Source organism: Mobula birostris, chromosome 19 (genome assembly GCF_030028105.1).
Source record: "Mobula birostris isolate sMobBir1 chromosome 19, sMobBir1.hap1, whole genome shotgun sequence".
In the NCBI taxonomy this organism is placed as follows: Eukaryota; Metazoa; Chordata; class Chondrichthyes; order Myliobatiformes; family Myliobatidae; genus Mobula; species Mobula birostris.
In genome coordinates this window covers 16,566,447-16,592,056 of record NC_092388.1, presented here as the reverse complement: position 1 = coordinate 16,592,056, position 25,610 = coordinate 16,566,447, and the positions used below count along the sequence as shown (strand labels likewise).

General features: G+C 40.2%; 1 long non-coding RNA gene across 1 annotated transcript in view; it reads left to right on the top strand.

The window, feature by feature from the left end:
* The window catches only part of LOC140212317 (uncharacterized), an 83,817-nt gene extending 66,594 nt beyond the window's left edge, over nt 1–17,223 (top strand). The window contains exons 2-3 of the long non-coding RNA XR_011889692.1: nt 16,326–16,554; nt 16,644–17,223. This is a non-coding gene — a long non-coding RNA (uncharacterized lncRNA). The remainder of the gene's footprint in view (nt 1–16,325; nt 16,555–16,643) is intronic.
* Nucleotides 17,224–25,610: the final 8,387 nt, after the last annotated feature.

Here is a 25,610-nt window from a genome sequence, read left to right as displayed (position 1 = left end):
GTAAGCCACATTGCTTGTCTGTCAGTTTTCACACTGTAAAATTCAAGGCTACTCTGTCCTGCGTCACTCTCATCATTATCAAAATTTTCATCAACAATGTGCAGATGAGTGGTCTTTTTGAAACTGCAACTTTACTTTATATCTTTTCTCTCTGTATTCTATTTAATTTTGTCTTCTTGACATGCTCATTGTATCTATCCTACTTTGTTGCATTTTCTGCAAGTTTTGCTTTTAAATCTGCATTGGTCTGGTATATGAGAGTCCCTGCCACAACAGTAACACAATTTATTCAGCTAGACAGGTTTCTGGTTAGATGTTGCAATTTTGTCCATGCTCACTTTCATTCCTGAGTTCAACTTAATTGTATCTCTGACTGCTGTTTCCATTGATACAGCAATTTCAACTGCTTTTTTAAATATGAGTTATGCTCCAGTTAGGAACCATTTTTAAATGCTCTCTTATAAGATTCCACAAACTAAACAATTTGTTAGGGCATCATTAAGCCACAGATTGGCAATGCTCAAATAAGTTCTTCAGTTCCGCGACACAAACTGAAATGGATTCACCTTCCTTTTGATTTGGCTTATGAAACCTAAAGCATTCTGTATCAACAATGGTTTTGGTTCTAAGTATTTCTGCATTACATTCATAATATCAGCAAAGCTTATTTCTGCTGTTTTAATTTTAGCAGTCAAACTTCTAAGCAGTCTGTATTCTTTTCCACCTATTACACTAAGCAAATCTGGAACTTGTTTCTCATTGGCTATTTTATTTGATTCAAAATACTGCTCAATTTGATCATTATACATGATGCCGTTATCTGTTTGCAATCAAGCAAATCTACCTTTCTTGTGTAGCCAGCCATTTCTGCTTTTGTTTATTTGTAACACCCTGGTTCACATTTTTACTACTCTGCTGTAGATATTTTATTTTAGCAGTTCTGTCAGAGCAGTCTGTTCTGCTTTCTGCCTGTTAGGGTTTTTGTTGAAGATAAGGTATGCTGAAGAATGTGTGTCATCCAATTAGGATGGTGGAACTGGGAGGTTTTGTGATAGACACTAAGGTTGGTCTCAGGTATTTTTGTTTGGCTGAAGATGAAGAGAGAAGACGCTGGAGAGAACCAGTTGTAGGGTAGGACCCGGTGGGGGACCGTGATTCGATGGAGCAGGGCACTGGGGTCTAGTGAGGATCAGTGAATATGTGTGACTTTTGGAAGAGCTGAGCTCCAATTTGTGCACATTTGACTGTTTAATTATAATGGGCCCTTTCTATGTTTTTTTTCTTTCTTTCCTTTACTCACCCTTTAGTTAAGATTCATGAATATAATTCCTTTAATTGTAGCGGTGTGCTGTCTGTTATTTCTTCGCACTGAGTTATAACCGGGTAACAAATTACACAGCATCCACACAAACTGGGGTTTCAGGTGGGAGAGCTACACAATCTCACGGGTTTGGTGGGATCCGGAATGTGTATCCCCTAGACTTACACAGTCAAGGAAAACAGCAGGGTTTCATATTTATTATTAACATTATTATTATTATTTATTATCATTTATTATTATTATTATTTTAATTTTCCATATATTGATTGGGACCCCCATACTGTTAGGGATCTAGATGGTTTAGAGTTTGTAAAATGTGCTCAGGAAAGTTTTCTAAATCAATATATAGAGGGACCAACTAGAGGGGATGCAATATTGGATCTCCTGTTAGGAAACAAATTAGGGCAAGTGACAGAAGTCTGTGTAGGGGAGCACTTTGGTTCCAGTGATCATAACACCATTAGTTTCAATTTGATCATAGATAAGGATAGATCTGGTCCTAGGGTTGAGGTTCTGAACTGGAAGAAGGCCAAATTTGAAGAAATGAGAAAGGATCTAAAAAGCGTGGATTGGGACAGGTTGTTCTCTGGCAAAGATGTGATTGGTAGGTGGGAAGCCTGCAAAGGGGAAATTTTGAGAGTGCAGAGTTTGTATGTTCCTGTCAGGATTAAAGGCAAATTGAATAGGAATAAGGAACCTTGGTTCTCAAGGGATATTGCAACTCTGATAGAGAAGAAGAGGGAGTTGTATGAAATGTATAGGAAACAGGAGGTAAATCAGGTGCTTGAGGAGTATGAGAAGTGCAAGAAAATACTTAAGAAAGAAATCAGGAGGGCTAAAAGAAGACATGAGGTTGCCTTGGCAGTCAAAGTGAAGGATAATCCAAAGAGCTTTTACAAGTATATTAAGAGCAAAAGGATTGTAAGGGATAAAATTGGTCCTCTTGAAGATCAGAATGGTCGGCTTTGTGCGGAATGAAAGGAAATGGGTGGGGATCTTAAATAGGTTTTTTGCATCTGTATTTACTAAGGAAGTTGGCATGAAATCTATGGAATTGAGGGAATCAAGTAGTGAGACCATGGAAACTGTACAGATTGAAAAGGAGGAGGTGCTTGTTGTCTTGAGGAAAATTAAAGTGGATAAATCCCCGGGACCTGACAGAGTGTTCCCTCGGACCTTGAAGGAGACTAATGTTGAAATTGCGGGGGCCCTGGCAGAAATATTTAAAATGTCGCTGTCTACGGGTGAAGTGCCGGAGGATTGGAGAGTGGCTCATGTTGTTCCGTTGTTTAAAAAAGGATCGAAAAGTAATCCGGGAAATTATAGGCTGGTGAGTTTAATGTCAGTAGTAGGTAAGTTATTGGAGGGAGTACTAAGAGACAGAATCTACAAGCATTTGGATAGACAAGGGCTTATTAGGGAGAGTCAACATGGCTTTGTGCATGGTAGGTCATGTTTGACCAATCTGTTGGAGTTTTTCGAGGAGGTTACCAGGAAAGTGGATGAAGGGAAGGCAGTGGATATTGCCTACATGGACTTCAGTAAGGCCTTTGACAAGGTCCTGCATGGGAGGTTAGTTAAGAAAACTCAGTCGCTAGGTATACATGGAGAGGTGGTAAATTGGATTAGACATTGGCTCGATGGAAGAAGCCAGAGAGTGGTGGTAGAGAATTGCTTCTCTGAGTGGAGGCCTGTGACTAGTGGTGTGCCACAGGGATCAGTGCTGGGTCCATTGTTATTTGTCATCTATATCAATGATCTGGATGATAATGTGGTAAATTGGATCAGCAAGTTTGCTGATGTTACAAAGATTGGAGGTGTAGTAGACAGTGAGGAAGGTTTTCAGAGCCTGCAGAGGGACTTGGACCAGCTGGAAAAATGGGCTGAGAAATGGCAGATGGAGTTTAATACTGACAAGTGTGAGGTATTGCACGTTGGAAGGACAAACTAACGTAGAACATACAGGGTTAATGGTAAGGCACTGAGGAGTGCAGTGAAACAGAGGGATCTGGGAATACAGATACAAAGTTCCCTAAAAGTGTTGTCACAGGTAGATAAGGTCATAAAGAGAGCTTTTGGTGCATTGGCCTTTATTAATCGAAGTATTGAGTATAAGAGCTGGAATGTTATGATGAGGTTGTATAAGGCATTGGTGAGGCCGAATCCAGAGTATTGTGTTCAGTTTTGGTCACCAAATTACAAGAAGGATATAAATAAGGTTGAAAGAGTGCAGAGAAGGTTTACAAGGATGTTGCCGGGACTTGAGAAACTCAGTTACAGAGAAAGGTTGAATAGGTTAGGACTTTATTCCCTGGAGCGTAGAAGAATGAGGGGAGATTTGATAGAGGTATATAAAATTATGATGGGTATAGATAGAGTGAATGCAAGCAGACTTTTTCCACTGAGGCAAGGGGAGAAAAAAAACCAGAGGACATGTGTTAAGGGTGAGGGGGGAAAAGTTTAAAGGGAACATTAGGAGGGGCTTCTTCACACAGAGACTGGTGGGAGTATGGAATGAGCTGCCAGACGAGGTGGTAAATGCAGGTTCTTTTTTAACATTTAAGAATAAATTGGACAGATACATGGATGGGAGGTGTATGGAGGGTTATGGTCCGTGTGCAGGTCAGTGGGACTAGGCAGAAAATGGTTCGGCACAGCCAAGAAGGGCCAAAAGGCCTGTTTCTGTGCTGTAGTTTCTATGGTTCTATGGTTCTATCACCTGGTACTCACTCTTTGTGAACCCATGAATTTCATCTATTTTCTGCCCTTTTTTGAACTCAAACATCTTTCTTTCCCCCTTCTGAAAAAAAAGTGCTGCCCTTTTTTAAACTTCAATCTAAGTTGTCATCTTAGATCTACTTTAAAACTTACTTGTCGCCACTGTTATGTCTTGTAACTCCAAAAACTAGTCATAAGAAAAAAACGGGAGCTAAGAGATACATGTCTATATTGTTTTATTTTTAGTGAGGCTTGCAAATATCACATGGTGGTATAATGATATTTGCCATTGACATACTTCTTACAAATGATCCATAATGAATTGTGTAAACAAAGAATGCTTAATCAAACAATATATTTACAGTGTCACACAAATATTATTGAAGTATTAAATACACAACAATCACCTCTAAAATCTCCATCAGCACAGGTGCACCACAAGGCTGTCAGCTCAGCCCCCTGCTCTAATCACTTTAAACTTAGGGCTGTGAGGTTAAGCACAGCTCCAAAACTATATTTAAGTTAGCTGATGACACCTCTGTTGCTGGATCAATGGTGGTGGTGAATCAGCATATAGGAGGGAGACTGAAAATCTGGCTGAGACATGCCACAACGACCTCTCAATCAATGTCAGCAAGAGCAAGGAGATGACCATTGAATTCAAGCAGAGGAAACTGGAAGTGCTTGAGCCAGTCTTCATCAGGGGATCAGAGTTTGAGAAGGTCAGCAATGTTAAATTCCTCCATGTTATCGTTTCAGAGGATCTGTCCTGAGTCCTGCGCATGTGCAATTACGAAGAAAGCATGGCTGCATCTCTACTCTCTTAGAAGTTTGTGAAGATTTGGTATGATATCTAAAATGTTAACAAACCTCTATAGGTGTATGTTGGAGAGTATATTGACTGGTTACATCACGGCCTGGTTTGGAAACACCAATGCCCTTAATGGAAAATCCCACAAAATGTAGTGGACATGACCCAGTGCATCATTGCTGAAGTCATCCCCACCACTGAGCATATCTACCTGAAGAGCTGTCGCAGGTAAGCAGCATACACCACCAAGGGACCCCCACCATCCAGGCCATGATCTCTTCTCGCTGCTGCAATCAGTAAGAAGGTACAGGGGTCTCAGGACCCACAACAACAGATTCAGGAACCGTTATTACCCTTCAACCATCAGGCTCTTGAACCAGAGGGAATAAGTCCGCTCACCCGTCACTGAACTGTTCCCACAGTCTATGGACTCATTTTCACATCATATGTTTGTCATATGTTCTCAAGATTCATTGATTATTTATTTATTATTAATTTTTTTTCATATTTTCACAATTTGTTGCCTTTTACACATTGTTTGTTTATCTGTCCTTTTGGGTGCAGTCTTTGATTGATTCTATTTTGCTTCTTCCATTGACCTTGCATGTCCACCAGAAAATTAATCTCTGGGTTGTATATGGTGACATATATGTACGTTGATAATAAATTTACTTTGAACTTTGAACTCCAGATAGGTTTTTCTGCTGCCCGAGTCATGTCCAACTGTGCCAGAGTTGATGACTATCAGCAGCAAAGCATTCTCTTGAGAATGTGGGCCTGCACAGCTGACGCGTGCAGATCTACAAGAGATTCTCTCCAGGAATAAGATGGTACTAAAATCTTAAGCGTTCTTTTGAGAATGTGGGCCTGCACAGCTGACGCGTGCAGAACTACAAGAGATTCTCTCCAGGAATAAGATGGTACTAAAATCTTAAGCGTTCTTTTGAGAATGTGGGCCTGCACAGCTGACGCGTGCAGAGCTACAAGAGATTCTCTCCAAGAATAAGACGGTACTAAAATCTTAAGCGTTCTTTTGAGAATGTGGGCCTGCACAGCTGATGCGTGCAGAACTACAAGAGATTCTCTCCAGGAATAAGACGGTACTAAAATCTTAGGCGTTCTCTTGAGAATGTGGGCCTGCACAGCTGACGCGTGCAGAACTACAAGAGATTCTCTCCAGGAATAAAATGGCACTAAAATCTTAGGCATTCCTTTGCAGCTTTCTCTGATGAAATTTGACAGCATACATCATCTCTCCAAGTCTAGTCTAAGAACATATCAAGCACCAGTGATGCTGAAGAGCCTCAGTGTGTCCCAGTTGACTCCACCTGACTCACTCTGTCTTTCCTGTATCCCTCCAACTAAATTGATGTGCTACTCAACATGTTGAACTAAATGTTCACCAGTTCTTTTTCAAAATTATGTGGAGATGCATACAAGATCATAAATTGTTGAATAGTCTGAATTGCCTGTTGTGAGCAATAACCTTGAACATCTAAAATCCAGAGAAGTATATCCAGAATGAAGAAACTTCTCATGTGGAGTGGAGTCTGTCTTCATAGCAGCAAATAAACACATGACTGCTTTAATAAACATTGATTGTATTTAGAACAGTTCATTGTCTTCAGCTATTTACATCATTTACCTCCAATGAAGTCCATAGTTTATATTGCTCTGTACTTTTTATACAAACATATTCAGTTACCTCTTGTGCTTCTGGCTTTTCTATCACTGAATATGTGCAAAATAGATTTAAGAACACTAACTTTTGGTTCAATGTCTAAATGTTTAGTCTTCACATCAATGGTGTCCTTTTAACTTACAAGGCTAGGAACCTGGATTCCATTCTGGAGTCACAGTGAACAGGAGCCTTCCTATGATTGACATGTTCTGCATCCAATCAGGAATAAGCAAAACAGTAGATATAAAATAGTCAGTGAAACCAAATACAATATTTCAAACAATACTCTCCAATTTTAGCCTGAGGGTCCCAACACAAGAACAGGACTCTTGAATAATGGCATTGGTGTGCAAAAAGGAAAATTAAACATAGTTTCATTTCTTATATTGCAACCATTATATTTTGATACAGTTTTGGTTGACAGAAAAATTAATAACACAAACATAATCTAATATAAAACATTGCCTCTGAGACATGTTATTGTCTGATATTCTTCTTTCACAGTTGCTAAATTTTCCTCCATCCTCACATATGGTTATATTTCTATTTAAATATTCCGATGTTATTTGCTGTTATTTAAAAAATATTTAAGCCATTGTGTTGTAACAAACTTTCAATATTAATATCTAAATTGTAATGCCACAGGTTTGGCAGAGGAAAATAATGGACAAAATATGCGCACTCGCATTTACTTTATAAATGTGAACTGAACAGTCTGGAACTCAGAATTTATTGAAAAATGATCTAGTGCTTACCTGGCATATATGATGAATAAACTCTTCTTGGGCTTCTGGTCGGGTACAGGAATCAATTTTAATGGATGTTTTGAAGGCAAACTCTGCCATCTTCATCAGGGATGATGCCTGGGCGTGTCAAGTCCGGCGGTATTTATACCCCGGTAGTCCATCTCTCCTGATTGGTTAGCCCTCATTTAGTCAGGTTTCCATTGTCCCACCTTGATTACATAGAAACACAGAAAACCTACAGCACAATATAGGCCCTTCAGCCCACAATGCTGTGCCAAACATGTACTTACTTTAGAAATTATCTAGAGTTACCCGTACTCCTCTATTTTTCTAAGCTCCATCTACCTATCCAAATGTCTCTAAAAAGACCCTATTGTATCCGCCTCCACAACCATCGCTGGCAGCCCATTCCATGCACTCACCACTCTCTGCATAAAAAAGTGCCCCTGACATCTCCTCTGTACCTACTTCCAAGCACCTTAAAACTATGTCCTCTTGTGTCAGCCACTTCAGCCCTGGGAAAAAGCCTCTGACTATCCACACGATCAATGCCTCTTATCATTTTATACACCTCCATCAGGTCACCTCTTATCCTCCGTCACTCCAAGGAGAAAAGGCAGAGTTCACTCAACCTATTCTCAGAGGGCATGCTCCCCAATCCAGACAACATCCTTGTAAATCTCCTCTGCACCCTTTCTATAGTTTCCACATCCTTCCTTTAGTGAGGTGACCAGAACTGAGCACAGTACTTCAAGTGGGGTCTGACCAGGGTTCTATATAGCTGCAACATTACCTCTCGGCTCAACTCAATCCCATGGTTGATGAAGGCCAATACACCGTATGCTTTCTTAAGCGCACAGTCAACCTGCGCAGCAGCATTGAGTATCCTATGGACTCGGACCCCAAAATCCCTCTGATCCTCCACACTGCCAAGAGTCTTACCACTAATACTATATTCTGCGATCATATTTGACCTACCAAAATGAACCACCTCACACTTATTTAGGTTGAGTTCCATCTGCCACTTCTCAGCCCAGTTTTGATTCCTATTGATGCCCTGCTGTAACCCCTGACAGCCCTCTACACTATCCACAACACCCCGAACCTTTGTGTCATCGGCAAGTTTACTAACCCATCCCTCCACTTCCTCATCCAGGTCATTTATAAAAATCACGAAGAGAAGATGTTCTCAGAACAGATCCCTGAGGCACACCACTGGCCACTGGCCTCCATGTAGAATATGACCCATCCACAACCACTCTTTGCCTTCTGTGGGCAAGCCAATTCTGGATCCACAAAGCAATGTCCCCTTAGATTCCTTGTCTCCTTACTTCCTCAATAAGCCTTGTATGGGGTGCCTTATCAAATGCCTTGCTGAAATCCATATACACTACCTCTACTGCTCTACCTTCATCAATGTGTTTAGTCACATCCTCAGAACATTCAATCAGGCTCATAAGGCACTTCCTGCCTTTGACAAAGCCATGCTGACTATTCCTGATCATATTATGCCTCTCCAAATGTTCATAAGTTCTGCCTTTCAGCATCTTCCCCATCAACATACAAACCACTGAAATAAGACTCACTGGTCTATAATTTCCTGGGCATCTCTATTCCCTTTCTTGAATAAGGGAACAACATCTGCAACCCTCCAATCCTCCAGAACCTCTCCCATCCCCATTGATGCAAAGATTATTGCTGGAGGCACAGCAATCTCCTCCCTCACCTCCCACAGTAGCTTCGGGTATATCTTGTCTGGTCCCGGTGACTTATCCAACTTGATACTTTCCAAAAACTCCAGCACATCCTCCTTCTTAATGTCTATATGCTCAAGCTTTTTGGTCCACTGTAAGTCATCCTTACAGTTGTCAAGGTCCTTTTCCTTAGTGGATACTGAAGCAAAGTACTCAATAAGTACCTCCGCTACCTCCTCTGGTTCCATACAGACTTTTCCACTGTCATACTTGATTTGTCCTATTTTCTCAAATCTTATCCTCTTGCTTTTCACATAATTGTAGAATGCCTTGGGGTTTTCCTTAATCCTGTTTGCCAAGGCCTTCTCAAGGCTCCTTCTGGCTCTCCTAATTTCATTCTTAAGCTCCTTCCTGCTAGCCTTATAACTTTCTAGATTTCTATCTTTACCGAGTTTTTTGAACCTTTTGTAAGTTTTTTTTCTTCTTGGCAAGAGATTCAACAGGCTTTATATACCATGGATCCCGTATCCTACCATCCTCTCCCTGTCTCATTGGAATGTACCTATGCAGAACACCACGCAAATATCCCATGAACATTTGCCACATTTCTGCCATACATTTCCCTAAGAACATCTGTTCCCAATTTATGCTTCCAAGTTCCTGCCTGATAGCTTCATATTTCCCCTTACTCCAATTAAACATTTTCCTAACATGTCTGCTCCTATCCCTCTCCAATGCTATGGTGAAGGAGATAGAATTGTGATTACTATCTCCAAAATGCTCTCCCACTGAGAGACCTGACACCTGACCAGGTTCATTTCCCAATACCAGATCAAGTACAGCCTCTCCTCTTGCAGGCTTATCTACATATTGTGTCAGGAAAACTTCTTGAACACACCTAACAAGCTCCACCCCATCTAAACCCCTTGCTCTAGGGAGATGCCAATCAATATTGTGGAAAGTAAAATCTCCCACAACGACAACCCTGTTATTATTGCACTGTTCCAGAATCTGTCTCCCTATCTGCTCCTCAATGTCCCTGTTACTATTGGGTAGTCTATAAAGAGCACCCAGTAGTGTTATTGACCCCTTCCTGTTTTTAACTTCCACCCATAGAGACTCAGTAGCCAATTCCTCCATGACTTCCTCCTTTTCTGCAGCGATGACACTATCTCTGATCAGCAGTGCCACAATTGCAATTGAATTCCACATCTTACTTAGAGAAAGACCTCCACATTTGTTAAAATTGTTTTCTTCTAGTTTTGTTTCAATGGCTTCCTTCATCGGGTGATCCCAAAAGCCATTGGCGTGGCACAGTAGTTTTGTGCCGTCAAAGTCAATCCAATGGCCATGGCAAATGCAATGATTTGCAATCACCAATTTCTCCAGGTAACCCAATTGTGTACACCTATGCTCCTTCATGCAGGTTTCCACCGTGTGCCCCGTCTGGCTGATATACACTGCGCTACATTCACAGGGAATCCTGTAAATGCCAACCATCCTGAGTTCCAGGTCATATAGGACCTGCATAAGCTGTGATTTCAGCTTCCCGATGGGCTTGTGGATGGTATTAATCTGGTATTTCTTCAGGATCCTAGTGACCCTTCCAGAAACTGTGGAAATATAGGGAAGACAGGCAGTAGTGATGGGTTTCTCCTCGTTGTTACTTTTCCTGGATTTCTGTCAGCCCTTTTAAGGGCCCAGTTGATTTCCTTCACCTTGTAGCCCTTCTGTAGGAAAGTCATGCATAATCATCGTAATTCTTCATGGAGGCTCACACAATAAATCAAAGTTGAAAAAAAATGCTCTTCATTCATGGGTGTAAAGGTAGCTGTTATTGATGAGGTATACATCTGTGTGAGTGAATTTCCGATAGACGCCATTATGCCCTTACACCCCAAATGTTTCTTCAGATACATCAATGACACCTTCGTAGTGTGGCCTCATGGATTCCAGGCACTCCAACAGTTCCACGAGCATCTCATCAACATGCATCCACACATTCAATTTAAGGTGGAGATAGAGAGCAATGGTTGCCTCCCATTCCTGGACATTCTGACATGACGGAAATTGGACAGTAGTCTGAGACATGGCGTCTATTGGAAACCCACTCACATGGACTTAAATCTCAACAATAACAGCCACCATCACACCTCCCAATGTAGGGCAGATCCTTCTACTTTGATTAACCATGCAAAAACTATTTCAGACCTGGAGAATCTCCACAAGGAAATAAGATGATAATGCAAGACGTTCCTACAGAATGGCTACAAGGTGAAGGAAATCAATTGGACCTTTAAAAGGCCTTACAGAAAATCCAGGAAACCTTACAATGAGAGGGAACCTGTTGCTACTGCCTGTCTTCCCTATTTTTCCATGGTTTCTGGAAGGTTCACCAGAATCCTGAAGAAATGCTGGATTAACAGCATCCACAAATCCGTAAGGAAGCTGAAATTACAGCTCATGTGGTCAAACATGATTTGGGACTCAGGACAGCTGGTGTTTATAGGATTCCCTGTGAAGGCAGAACAGTGTATATTGGTCAGATGGGACGCACGGTCAGCTAGGAGTACAGGAGGAGTATCCATTTGAGTTACCCAGAGAAATCAGCAATAGTAGAACATTGCATTCGCAATGGCCACAGGATTGGCTTCAACAGCAGAAACCAACTATGCCATGCCAATGGCTTTTGGGACCACCTGATGAAGGAAGCCATTGAAATAAAACTAGAGGATAAGAATTTTAACAAAGGAAGAACTGGAATTCGACAAGATGGGACAGCAGATTGGATGAGGACTAACCAATCAGGAGGAAAGGACTAGGGGTATAAATACCACTGGACTAGACATACAGGCATCATTCCTGAAGTTGGCAGAGTTGGTCATCAAAGCATCGGTTAAAATCAACATCTGTACCCAGCTGAAAGCCCGAGAAGAGTTTATTCATCAGACTTTATTCTCCTGCATTTTACAGGGAAATGTCAGTGCAATATCGTTATTCATTTGAGTAGAGAAAACAGGGTGTGAGAAACCATGGTAACTATTAGTTAATATGAATTAATTCTTACAATTAATTGGATTTACTTAAATTGTTAATTTATTTTTATATTTTCCTCATGTAATTTAAGTATTTAAAATTTTGCTTTTGTTTGCAATCTAAAAATGTTTTAATTGACAGTGAATTACTTTGAATATTTCTAAATGCTGTGACTGGATTTTAGATATCAGCACAATACTACACTTCACCAACTGATGTACCATCCAATCACATTCGACCGTGACCTTAACTGCTGAGCCTCCTCAACCTGCCCAATTCACCAGATTTGACCTTGGTCTCAAAGGGTGATTAAGATGGCATCAATAAGTGGTGGCTCTTTGCATTCAACTCCAATGGGAATCATCGAATATTCCCATTCATGACTATTACAGCTGAAATCCACAGTCATCACCATTGATACTTTAATAAGCAGCATCATTTTAAGATGATAAAAAAACTCTATTGATACTCAAAATCAACAGATCCCAGAGTGCAAGCTGAGGTTGTGAGTGCAGTTCCCCTTTCAGAAAATGGAAGGTGGGATGGTGTGCTGGATTATAGGTTCAATTGTAATGCCCCCCACTCCCTCCTATCTTGCTGGTGAATGTATAGTCCCTGGAAAGTAAAATTGAAAACCTCAGAGCAAGATTACTGTGCCAGAGGGAAATCAGGGACTGCTGCACAGAAACATGGCTTCCCTCTGCCATTTTGGACATATCACTACAACCCAAAGCCCTCACCATTCTCCAGAGAAACATTCTCTTAAAGGTAGAGTAGGTAGTATGGTTTATGATTAACTCGTAACGGTGCACAGACACAGTGGTTCTATTTCATTTCTGCTTATTCTGACCTGGAGCGTCTATAGACAATAGACAATAGGTGCAGGAGTAGGCCATTCAGCTCTTCGATCAAGCACTGCCATTCACTGTGATCATGGCTGATCATCCACAATCAGTACCCAGTTCCTGCCTTATCCCCATAACCTTTGATTCTGCTATCTTTAAGAGCTCTATCTATCTCTTTCTTGAAAGCATTCAGAGACTTGGCCTCCACAGCCTTCTGGGGCACAGCATTCCATATACCCACCACTCTTTGGGTGAAAAAGTTTTTCCTCAACTCCGTTCTAAATGGCCTACCCCTTATTCTTAAATAAGTCTAGTGCAGGGATTCCCAAACTCTTTTATGTCATGGAGTCTTATCAAAAACCGAAGGATCTGTGGACTCTAGGTTGGGAACCCCAGGTTCAGCGGTCAAATGTTATTGCCACAAAACAGCAAATTTCACAACAAGCTGGTGATATTACACCTGATTCTGATTCTGAAATGCCATATTTTCCTTTCCAGGCTGCAGGGCCACACAAAAAAAAAATCCTTTCAGGACTTATGAAAGCCCAAGGCCCATGGTCTTTCAAGAGCCATGTACACCTCTCTCTATCTCTATTGTAGGGTACCTTGGCCACATTTGTTATTTCCTTCACTGGATATCCATAAATGTACACTTTTCAAAGTATATGAAAGTGAGTTCACAGCCACAAAACCAGCCATCACTGCAGCTGGCCCATTACTTTCAGCCTCAGTTCACTACAGAGAGGAGTAAACCTTGCTGAGCAGCGAGCTGAACACCAGCCTGTCCGTTGCCTCCGGTCCCAAGGACCTGACCTTTCCAATCTTGCTTGACGCTTAAGTCAGCCAAACATCAGCTTTTCCCTTGCTCTCGGACCCTGGCCCTGGCCCTGTCACCTGAACTTGGACCTGTTGCTTCAAATGGGCTCCAGTCTGCTCCAGCAATGGCAAAACATTGGCTTGGTTTTCACTCTTTGGGCCCTGCTGCATCGATTCAGCCTGAATACGCCATACTGCAATTGTTCTGCACTTCCAGACTTTAAAAATGCCAGGTCATACAGGTGGATTAACACCTCAACTCCAAAAGGGAAGTTACAGACTACTGTAAATGGATCTAGTGCTTTTTTGGCATATATGATGAAAAAACACCTCTCGGGCTTCCAACCGGATACAAGAATCGGTCATAACTGATATCTCAATGACAAGCTCTGCCATCTTCTTCAGGGATGATCCCTGCGTATGTCTAGACCGGTGGTATTTATGCCCCCAGAGGCTGTCCCACCTGATTGGTTAGTCCTCATCCAATCAGGTTTCTACTCTCACACCTTGATTACAATTGGATTCCAGTTCTTACTTAGAGCAAGATTTTTGTCTTAGTTAAAATACTTCTCATCTAGTTTTATTTCAGTGGCTTCCTTTACCAGGCGTAAGTATAGCCATTGTGAAAGCAGTGTTTTGTTATCACCAATCTTTCTGGGGAACCAAAATGGATACACTTCCTGTGCTCCTTGATGTGGGTTTCCACCGTGTGTCCTGATACACACTGCTCTGCATTCACAGGAAATCCTGTAAACACCAGCCGACCTGAGTCCCAGGTCATCTTTGACCCACATAAGCTGTGATCTGAGCTTCCTTACGAGTTTGAGGGTGGTATTAATCTAGTATTTCTTCAGGATGCTGGCAATCCTTCCAGAAATCATGGAAATATAGTGAAGACAGGTGGGAGCACAACACTGCTTTCACAATAGCCGTATGATTGACTTTAATGGCACAAAGCTATTGTGCCATGCCAATGGCTTTTGGGATGGCCTGGTAAAGAAAGCCATTGAAATAAAAATAAGGAAAAGAATTTTAACAAAGACAAAAGTCTCACTCTTAAGTAAGAACTGGAATTCGATTGTAAACAAGGTGGGAGAGCAGAAACTTGATTGGATGAGGGCTAATCAATCAGGTGAGATGGACTATGGGGGGTATAACTACCACTGGACTAGACATACCCGGGATCATTACTTAAGAAGATGGCAGTGTTTGTCATCAAAACGTCAGCTATGATTGATACTTGTACCTGGCTGGAAGCCCAAGTAGAGTTTATTTGTTACAGACTATTGATTGCCGTGACCATTGTCCTGAAAAAGTGTGATTGATTGAGTAGCTAGTAGATTTGTACGCTGCTGATAAGGCATCGCAGTGTTTCACCTGCCACATCTTAAATCAGAATAAGTTTAAATTTGAACAATCTCGGCTAGATTATGTTCTTAAGAAAGAACAAGTACTTTGGTGTTGCCCAAACCTAAATAGGCAAGGTCTTTGTTATTGATTTGACTGGCACCACTTGGAAAGTAACCTATATCAATTAACTCAGCATATATCAAAAATCCCGTGGTCCAGCATCTCAATAGATAAAGACTGGATCAGAAGATATACTGTATCTTCACCAAATAATTGATGTTACTTCTGTCCTTCTCAGTGGACAAGTACTTGTGTGCACTCATAGGTAATACCTGTCTGTGAGTCAGTTGGGTATGGATTCTCATTCCGTACCATAGACTTTGTACAAAAGTCAGGGTGGTACTCTGGAGCCATTGATTAATTGTATTGGTCTATGGCATAAAAAAGTTGGGAACCCCTGTGCTACTGCAATGTCAAGGGAGTCTTTCACTTAACAATTGGGGCCCTCTGCATTTGAGTTTGTTCTAATACCCCCTCATCTAAATATAAAAGAATTTGTGATGTTGCCTTGAAGAGGAGCAGAACTTTTTCCAGTGGTCCATCCCGTCTTTATTTCTTAACCAATATAACGGAACACAGTTAATTAAAGCAATTGCTACACTATTGTTTACAAAATGTATTGGCTGAATTGTATTTCATGAATTGGCTGCTTATTTCAAATATTTCAGAAGTGCTTTGAGACAAGCTGAAAACACTTTAGAAATGCTCGCTTTTATTTATAATTTCAGGCATTTATGCTTTCAGCAGGCAAAATTGTGTGGAATGCTTAAATCAAAGGAAAAAGATCAATGTAAGCAGAACAATCCAGAAACAGTACAAAAGGTTAGAAAGCAAGAGCCTAAATCTATACTGTATTTAGTTATATTAACTAAATATCATTCCTTTAACAATCTGTACATCTTTTATTTTTCCCTTTCTTTGCCATGCAAAATATTTGTTTGTTTGTATTTTGCTTTTATTCCTGTTTATTTGGTTTGCACCAACTAGCTGGTGCCATAAACTAACCCCGTTGTGTAAGTATCTATCTTTTCAAAGACCAATCTTTTCTATAAAAGGAAAGAAAACAAAGGTTGATGAGTCTCTTAAATCCTGCTGTTGATTCGTTGACTCTCACATTGTGTAAAGACTGTTCTCATTGCTCACTGTCTACAGGTTTACAATTTATAACACAATGGGAAGAAATACGGGCTGAAGGAATAGACAGACAAACTAAAAAGTTCTTCCTTTCTCTTTTTATTATTTGACAGCTGGTCATATTTAATAATTCCAAGGAGGATTGTCTGCAGTGTTGGCATACTGAAGCAAAGGACTGTAATGTTATAGAAACAGCAGAACATAGGAACACCGATTGGTTGAGTACCAATAAATACCAATTATTTTTCAAGAGCTAGCTATTGAAACTGGATGATATGCAGCAAGGCATGTTTGTGGAGGCCAAGTGGACTAAGAAGTATGCAAGATTGTACATACTTAAAGGTGAGATCTGGTAATGGACCAAAGGACCCTTCCCTATTATTTAAATTCCATTGGTTCCTTAATTTCTCACTAAGCATTGTTACTTACAGGATAAAGGCGAAAACTTACATTATGGCTTGACCCAACTTCACTGAAACCTGAAAAAAATTACAACATGACTTAACTGGTTTTTACTGACGTGTGGAAGACTTAACAGATCTCTACTGAAAAGTGATTGATCCCAGGGACGAATAGCCATATCTTACTGCTCTGTGCAGGTTCCAAGCATGTCAGCATCATATATCATGGATTGGATTTGCTCTCTTTTGGTCTCAATCAGGTAATTGTTCTCAAATTCTCCCGGCATTTTCACTACTTGGGTTAAATTTCCTGTTACAATTAAAAAATTGATTTGTACAATCATAAATTCAAAAACTTTCCTAGGCCAAAAGTCAGCTTTCCAGCAACTCAGTGTTAGAAATATGTATGTTAATCTTCTAAATGAACTTTGAAAACACATTATTTTTTTCTATTTTGACAAAGATGCTCTTCTCTGCAAAGAGAAGCAGTTTGAAAGTCACATGCATACTGCAAGGGCTATCAAAGGCTATGCATAATTTACTTGTATAAGTAGCTGAAAATACCCAAATGATGTTTAGAAATACTTGTCACTGTTCTGTTTCATTAAAATTCATGGAAAGTTCATTAGTTTTGATAATGTTATTCTTTCCGAGTATTTGCTGCCTCTGGTGTTTCTGTTAAAAAGTCAAAGACAAGTTTACTGTGAGATGCACAAGTACATGTATCTACAGATACAATGGAAAATATATTTGCAGCAGCATCATTTTGAGAAACATTCGCAAAAAATATTATAAATTGAACATACTAAATTTTACACAACTTTTACAAAGAAAAAGCACAATTTGAACAAAAATCAAATCCATTTTTATGCAGTGTCAAGTGGCTTTTACATTCAAGTTCGACAAATCATCAATTAGCTCGCAGCAACAAACACAAAATGCTGGTGGAACGCAGCAAGTCAGGCAGCGTCTGTGGAAATCAATAAATAGTCAATGCCTCGAGCCGAGATCTTCACCAGCGCCAGAAAGGAAGGGGGAAGATAGCAGAATAAAAAAGTGGGAGGAGGGAAGGAGGACAAGCTGGCAGATGATAAGTGAAGCCAGATGGGTTCACAAGCTCAAGTTCAAGTGCTTCCTAGTGCTCATCTGTAAACGAAGAGCACAAATTTGTGGAAGTGTAAACTGTCTCTATTTATTGAGACCACAAAAACAGTGAGCAATTTGAGGGTTCATATTAAATTAAGCAACTAAATATAATGGGTGAAATTTAATTCATTGTGAGTTCAAACAAGAAGGAGTTCAAATAAGTTGTTAGGCAAGCTCTTTAGTACTCTGAAGGTCTCCCTCCTTTATCACAGCCTGTTGCAGCTAATGCCTGTGATATGGACTGTATCACTTCCGTGTGAATTAAAATGTCCTTCGGTGTTCCTAACTTTGTTAATTGTGTGAAGGTAAGTTTAATGTATTCAATATTTTTGTTATATTTGAGTAATATTTTAAATATATTATTTTATTAAACAGTATTTATTTGTTCTATCATCCTCATCATCATATATGCTATGTCATATGATGTACGCAATTATAGTCTTGTGACCATGATTGTTCCAGGCAATTTTTTTCTACAGAAGTGCGATACCGTTGCCTTCTTCTGGGCAGTGTCTTTACAATACTGGTGACCCCAGCCATTATCAATACTTCTCAGAGACTGCCTGTCTGATGTTAATAGTTGCATAACCAGGACTTGTGATATGCACCAGCTACTCATACAACCATCCATCCCTTGCTCCCGCGGCTTCACGTGACCCTGATTAGAGGGAGGGGGTGGGTCTTAGCAGGGGCCACATTTTGCCCAAGGGTGACCTGCAGGTTAGAGGAGGGAAGAAGTGGCTTAAACTTCCTTTGGAGGAGACGTATCTCCACCGTGTCATCAAATTGTTTACATAGTTCATGGTCATATGTAAGAGATATGTGAATGGCATATGTCATTACACTATCACGTCATATGTGAGCAACTCACTAAGAAAAAACTAAGCAGACAATTTATCCTGGGCTCCTGAGTTTTTCTTTCAATTAGTTTCTAGCGTTACAATACATAACAGAAAATAGGAAAGTAAGTTGTGAAAGTGAAATAAGTAGGCTACAAAGGAATATGCAGATACCGCAAATAATTAAGAAAGCTAACAGAATGCTTTAATCTTTTTAATGCATATCCTGGAAATCTGAAATTGGTGTAGGAAATGCTGGAAATATTTAACAGGTCAGGGAGCATCTGTAGATCAAGAAATGTGTTACCATAGGTAGACGAACAATGCAAGGTTGAAGTTACAAACTGATATGCCTCAAAATATTAAGTGGCAGAATAGGTTTGAAGGGTCAAACTCCTGCTTTTTGTGTTGTATGCTTTAGAATTAATATGGTCATTTGATTACCCCTTCCGGATCAGGAGACAGCAAGGAAATAGATTACTATTGAATTATTAGCCTACCACTCCTAAATTAATTCAATTAATGTAAAACTTCATTAATTCTCAGTACTTTGATAATGCTAGACTAGCAGATCTTCCAGACTATTCAATGTCATTCATTGCTCTCAAACACTTTAATTCACTTTTTTATGTATACAGGGTAGATTGATAAGTGTTCCAGTGAACTGCTTAACGGCATCTTGGGAAACAGAACTAGATGAGTTTCAAGGGAGCAAAACCCCACTGAGCTGAAAGAAAACATGGAAACTTGGGATCTTGGTGAATCAGATGGGATAGCAGGAAGCAGGGCGACAGGGAGCTGGGAGTGCAGTACTCGTAAATATCAACTGATGAGTCTGATACCAAGTCAATGGGATTTTGAAACAGCTGGATGGCCGATATTAGCATTTTATTAACAGATGCTTCTTTGAATGGATAAACTTAACTTGGATTATTTTCATGTAGCTGTGTATCTTTGTGTCATGTTTGATTTGAAGTGTCAGTCCTTTGATCAGTGGAAACAAATAGCTTGGTTCAGATTTAAGACTGTGAAACCAAATTGCAGGTATTTGCAGTGGTCAAATTTATATGCATTTCCAATCAACGCATGATCACTACCTTACTATTTTCATCTCTTTTTGCACTACTCATTTATTTTGTAAACATGAGAGATTCTGCAGGTGCTGGAAATCCAAAGCAGCACACACAAAATGCTGGAGGAGCACAGCAGGTCAGGCAGCATCTATGGAAATGAATAGATAGTCGACGTTTCAGGCTGTGACCCTCTGGTGCCAAGATGAGGCCACCCTCAAGATGGAGGAACAACACCTTATATCCTCCATCCTGATGGCATGAATATCGATTTCTCCTTCCAGTGAACAAATTTCACCTCACCCCACCCCACCCACCTTCCTCTAGTCCCCACTCTGACCTTTTGCTTCTTTACAACTGCCTATTACTTCCCCCGGGTCACCCCCTCCTTCCATTTCTCCTATTGTCCACTTTCCTCTCCTATCAAATTCTTTCTTTTCCAGCCCTTGACCATTCTCTCCTGACTACACTTATCATCTTCCAGCTAGTCTCTTTCTCCTTACCCCCACCTTTTTATTATGGCATCATCCCCCTTCCTTTTCAGTCCTGAAGAGACTGTTTACTCTTTTCCATAGATCCTGCTGAGTTTCTCCAGCTTTCTGTATAGGTTATTTAGCTTTATTATATTCTTAATTGTAATTTATATTATTTTAATGCACTCCTGCTGCAACAACACATTTCACAACAAACTTCGTTAAGTAGATTAAAGGCTCAGCACAACATCATGGGTCAAAGGGCCGATACTGTGCTGTACTCTTCTATGTTCTCTGTTCTCTGTATATGTCACTGATAGAAAACCTGTTCCTGGTCCAGGAACTGGATAGAAATTAACACTGTTTTGTAAAACTATCAATCCTGCCCTTTTTTCTGTCACTTTTTCTTTCAGTTTCGTGCATACCTGGTTTGCTTTCTGATTTTTTTTCCAGTCTGTGCTTCTCTTTTAGGTTTACTTTTGTGAAAGCAATTTACAGTTTACTGGAATTGGGAGCAAGATGAATCCACAGCAGCCGCATAAAACCCAAAGATGTGAACATTGATTTTACTGTGCCGATCATTCCGATGGCCGGTCCCATTATTGTGAACCTTAAAATGCAATAAATCTATCTGCTTCAATGTTACAAACCACACCATTACAAATAATTATCAAATTTTTATTTTTCATTTTATACTGATTGATCATTAATCATAGACTTATGTCAAATTACATTGGACAATAAGAAACTGCCATCAAACTGTAACTAGGTGAATCTGAGAGAAAATCAGACAACATAACATTAAATTCCTGAAGTTGCGCATTGCCCTGTTTTGGACAGAATCATTATTTGAGGAAATAAAGATTATTAAAGATCAAATAACACAAATTCTATCAACCAACAAAGCATAGCTCAGCAAAGCAGGATTGTACATAGCCCTCAGAACATCGTGATTCACCAGCACCATCTCTAATGTTGCTGATTTATTTATTGTTACCATTTCTTTCTTTTTTTATTTGCACAGTTTGTGTCTTTTGCACACTGGTTGAATGCCCAAGTGGGTGCAGTCTTTCATTGATTCTATTATGGTTATTATTCTAATGAGTATGCCCACAAAAATGTATCTCAGGGTTGGAAACAGTGACATATATGTACTTTGATAATAAGTTTAGTTTGAACTTTGATTGTACGGCATCCTTGAAAATGTCATGTAATGGTAAAAGACAGAGGTGTCCAAGTTTTTGTGATTGTGTGTGTGTGTGTGTGTGTGACATAATGGACAGAGACAACAGTGGATTTTACAAACTTGCCTTTCTAATGCAGACTACTAGCTCATTTTCAGAATTCAGCTGAGCAGTTGTTAAATCCTATGGGAGTACTGAACTTCATCTCTGAATTCCCAATGTGTTTTCCTGCCAGGTGTCCTCCTGGATTGCAAGTTTGCCTTGTAAATTTATATGGAACCCTCACTAAATTTATCTGTTTTGAGTTTTGCCACTAGCTAATGATGGTTTTCTAATTTATATCAACAAATTGCTAAATATCTCTTCTAGATCCATGACAGGAAAACTGCATTGACAGGAAAGTGTGTATTGCACACAATGTGATGGACGAGCTTTGCAGGTCAGACAGCATCTATGAATAGGAATAAACAGTTGACATTTTGGGTTGACACCCTTCATCAGGACTGGGCCCAAAATGTCTGCTGCTTATTCTTACTAATAGATGCTACCTGACCTGCTGAGCTCCTCTGGCACATTGTGTGCTTTGCTCTGGATTTCCAGCATCAGCAATACCTCTTTGTGTCTGTAAACAGAATTGTGTGTTGTACTGAGGTATTTAGACTGCAGGAGCTTGATTTGCAAGGCAAAGAGGCTGCCTGTAACTCACAGGGTGTTTTCTGTAAACTCTGATGTGAACCTTTAAGTATAATGCCAAGGCCAACAAGTTCCCTCTGGCGCCTGGAATGACTTCTGATGTTACTCTGGTGCTGCTCAGAGATTATAAATTACAACAATACCCAGGTCTTGCATTAAAGCTACTGGAGATGAGAGGTGAGTGTTTGTACAATTTGCAACCCACACTTCATTCCCCAAAATCACACTGGTCTATGCCTGGAGAGTTCCATGAATCCCTGGTAATTATCACTGGCATGTACTTTAAAGACTTCAGCTTAAAATTGGCATTAACCTTTGAGGTTGAAGAACTCATGATTGTTGCTAGCATAAATTATAGATGCTAAATCACCTATCCTCATGCTTTCTAGTCTTTTCTTGGCTTCTTACCATTGTTCTAGCAACCTGCTCCCCTTTGGACCTCCATAACAATGTAATGTTCTTGCCTTCATAAGATGGAGGTTAGGTCTTCTCACTTATGAGTGCATTCATGGCCACCACACTATCATGTGTTAATGAAACTGCCCTACTGAGATTTAAGCATCAGGACTCTAGTAAGACTGACTTCAATATGCAGGGCGACAAATACCTGATAACACACTTATTAGAGCTAATGGGCAGAATGTCCTTTTTCCATACCTCAGATATCACTTCATTGGAATACTGATCTAGGTAGGCCAAGAGCAACTTAATCAGTGGTTCTGATCATTCATTGTAAAGACACCCTTTCCACGTGGCCCAGCCTCTACTCCACAAACACACCGACACATACAATTTCTGTTATGTTCCACTGACAACTAGATCAGAAAGCTTAGTAGAATAATGCATGTTTACCAATATTGTTTCTTAGCTCTCCATGTTATATTTGACCACTTTAAAGCTATCAAAATACATAACTGGTATTCTTTTAACTGGTTTTCTATGCAACATACCTTTCAAATATATATTTTGCATGAATTGTCGGAAATGCCAAAGGTAACCTTACTTAATTTCTGACTTGGGCCAAAGGGCCTCTTCCCATGTTGTAAGACAATGACTAAGTGCACAGGTAAAACATTAGTATGTATGTAAGTCTAAAAAAAATTAGCTGATTTAACTCAAATCACGAACAAGAGAAAGTCTGCAGATGCTGGAAATCCAAGCAATATTTTCTCTTGTTTGCAGATTTTCTCTTGTTTGTGATTTGATTACTACACTGCCAAGTGTCTTCCAGGGATGCCTATCCTGAAGAAGTTTAAATCTTCCCTTCGACGGGAGTTCAGTAAATCCTTCTTCTCACTGCCTCCGCTCTGCGATCCTGGGTCCTGCTGAAGGGTTATGGCAGGAAACGTCGACTCTACTTGTTTTTTCCATAGATATTGCCTGGCCTGCTGAGTTCCTTGTGTGTGTTGCTTAGATTTAATTCAAAAATGGATTTCTCGTAGATTGTTCAGCACATTAAAACTGCACTACAAATTTTATTTCAGGTGTCTTTTAATATGTATAGGCCCAGAATGGGATCAAGCAGAAATTCAGCGAGCTGTGTTAAATTTAAATTCAAATTAAATTGGTGAAGTTGAACTTCAGTCATATCTGCAATAAAGGGTGGATTTCCCTTAATCTTCTCAACTAGGTACATTCAAATTGGTGCATAAATCAGAACACTATATCACCGAAATTACATAAGTCCATTGTTTGAACTGAGGTAAACATACCTCTCACAACACCCAAAGCATTGTCCTTTGCTTAAGTTAAGTTTATTGTCATTATTTTTTGCTAAACATTTCCTAATACTGTTATCATCCAATTGTGTATTCTTAAAAAGGTTATTCCTGATTAGTAAGGAGGCATGGGATCCAAGGGGACATTGTTTTGTGGATCCAGAACTGGCTTGCCCACAGAAGTCAAAGGGTGGTTGTAGACTGGTCATATTCTGCATGGAGGTCGGTGACCAGTGGTGTGCCTCAGGGATCTGTTCTGAGACCCTTACTCTTTAATAAATAACCTGGATGAGGAAATGGAGGGATGGGTTAGTAAGTTTGCTGATGATACAAAGGTTGGATGTATTGTGAATAGTGAGGAGGGCTGTCAGAAGTTACAACGGGACATTGATAGGATGCAAAACTGGGCTGAGAAGTGGCAGATGGAGTCCAACCCAGATTAGTGCGAAGTGATTCATTTTGGTAGGTCAAATATGATGGCAGAATATAGTATTAATGGTAAGACTCTTGGCAGTGTAGAGGATCAGAGGGATCTTGGGTACGAGTCCATAGGACATTCAAAGCAGCTGCGCAGGTTGACTCTATGATTAAGAAGGCGTACGGTGTATTGGCCTTCATCAATCGTGGAATTGAATTTAGGAGCCGAGAGGTAATGTTGCAGCTATATAGGACCCTGGTCAGACCCCACTTGAAGTACTGTGCTCAGTTCTGGTCACCTCACTACAGGAAGGATGTGGAAGCTACAGAGAGTGTGCAGAGGAGATTTACAAGGATGTTGCCTGGATTGGGGAGCATGCCTTATGAGAATAGGTTGAGTGAACTCAGCCTTTTCTCCTTGGAGCAACTGAGGATGATGGGTAATCAGATAGAGGTGTATAAGATGATGAAAGGTATTGATTGTGTGGATAGTCAGAGTCTTTTTCTCAGGGCTGAAATGGTTGCCACAAGAGGACACGAGTTTAAGGTGCTGGGGAGTAGGTACAGAGATGTCAGGGGTAAGTTTTTTTTACTCAGAGAGCGGTGAGTGCGTGGAATGGGCTGCCGGCAACGGTGATAGAGGCAGCTACAGAAGGGTCTTTTAATAGACTTTTGGATAGGTACATGGAGCTTAGAAAAATAGAGGGCTATAGGTAAGCGTAGTAATTTTTTTATGGTAGGGACATGTTCGGTACAACTTTGTGGGCCGAAGGGCCTGTATTGTACTGTAGGTTTTCTATATTTCTATTTAGGGAGAGAGAGGAAAGAAAGAGGTAGAGAGAGTGAGAAAGAGAGAGAGAGAAAGACCAAGGCGAAATAGTGTGTGTGTGTAGGGTAACTTTCATTGCCAATGAAAGGCAAGCAGTAAAATGGTCCCAAAACCTATTAGATCAGTAACAGCAGGAGATTCCATTATCTCTACAACCTGATAATAATTAGAATTAGTAGCAGAGCCCCAGGGTGACAATTTCAAGCTTTACAACTCCACCAAAGGATAAAGGTGCTTTTTTTCTCTAATCAGCTGATGGTAAACTTGACTCGTTGACATGTAAATCAGCAGCCCAACCCTTTAATCTGTAGGTAATTGGAATACTCAATAGTCAACTAAGAAGGATTCATGGCCTAATCATTCTAACATTGATTGCCAGCTATTATACAAAATGTAAAGTAGTGGAAATTGCAACCTCTTAAATTGTATACACAACTAAACTTATTTAAATTGCTTTATACTGCAATCTCTCTGAAGTTCAGGCTGTGGAAAGGATTTTAATTGCTACCAGTATTCACGTTTATGCACAAGAAGTGCCTCCACTCTCTGTAGAAGGGCTGCAATCTGAATCTGCTTTATGTTGATCTTAGTGGGGAGCCCCTGTTACTTATATCTGCAGTCTTTCATG